A 1,491-nucleotide genomic window follows, 5' to 3' on the forward strand; every position below is an offset into this window, starting at 1 on the left:
AAGAATTTCACTACCTAGGAATTAAATAATAATAACAACTACTAAGGAAAAGAAAATTCATTCTTCAGATTACCAATTTTAAAAAAACGTGCAAGCTAAAAATTTCACACGATTCACATCGGTGAGAAGCCCCTCTTTTAGTATTGCATTAGCTACAACTCCTTTAGGGTGGTGATTACAGCCAATCCTGAGCTAATTATGACTCCCTTTCTGAATTTACATGCTCTTAATAATTGTTTTCATGTTCACTAATTTTCTTCTGAAATTAAAATGCTAGATTAAATTCGTTAACCCTTTTTACTTTATAAAACCAGATATATTTATTAATTATAATTTAAAAGTTATATGTTGGTAATTGAAAAATTTAAGTATTTCTTTTTGTATTTTAACAAAAAATAATTTGTATTAAGCTAGTCTTATCAATATAAAGTATGTACTCTCCATTGGTATTTTAATCATTATCACTAAAAGTGAGCAGATTTTTGTACTTTGTAACCAGATTCCACCCGTATAAAAAATCAAGTTATAAGTGATTAATGAATTTATTTTTTAGTGATGTAGGGGTTCAATCATTTTCAAAAAAACATACATATGTTCTAAAAATCAACTTGCACATTGATTGAACAATTACTTGTGGGATTTTCACATCGGATTTAAACTCTGAGGGATACATGAATTTCAAAAGATAAGCCTAGTACATATGCATGCCATACTATTTAAGGATTAAGTGCTGAATCATCCTTCTCTAACGTTTATTAGTTAATGAACCAATAGTTCAACTATAATTAATTATCTATGATTTTTTATTTATTATTTGTTCGTTTTATCTCTAGCTAAATTTAAATGAACTTTAAGAATTTCTAGATATTAGCGATACATAGTTATTTATATCCTGTAATCTAAATGATATAAATTAATTATTATCAACTATTGTTATCCAATTTACCATTTCATCAATTATAGTTTATTAATGTGAAAATATGGAACAGATTGTTCAAGTAATTACTCCCCCATATAACACAGCTTTTTTCCCAAATGAACGACTTACAATCACTAATCTGAGACATTGAATCATATTTAATGCAATATGACACTTCAACACAAAAGCAAGCTAGAATGTATTTTCTCAAATTGGAGTTGGGATTACATTTGTATTCTTCAACAAATTATGATCAATTTCTTATACCAAATTATTGTCATTAATCTTTTGAAGTCTCCACAAATTCCACTTAAAGTTTCACAAAAACATCATCAAAATAAAAGGAATTAGAATTGATTAAAAATATTTGAAAGACCAAATCGGGATCAAATTAAGTACCATGGATCAAATGAAGGCTTGAAGCCATATTTAACATTCTTGAGTACATCATCTTCTCCCAGAAATTTCAATACAAATCATTTAATGAAGGCAAATAGCTTAAGAAAAATATTGGGATTTAGTTTGTACATATAATGAAGTAAAAAATTAAATTGGTCATTTTTTCTTCCCTT

Source organism: Lepeophtheirus salmonis, chromosome 14 (assembly GCF_016086655.4).
Source record: "Lepeophtheirus salmonis chromosome 14, UVic_Lsal_1.4, whole genome shotgun sequence".
NCBI classification, from domain to species: domain Eukaryota; kingdom Metazoa; phylum Arthropoda; class Copepoda; order Siphonostomatoida; family Caligidae; genus Lepeophtheirus; species Lepeophtheirus salmonis.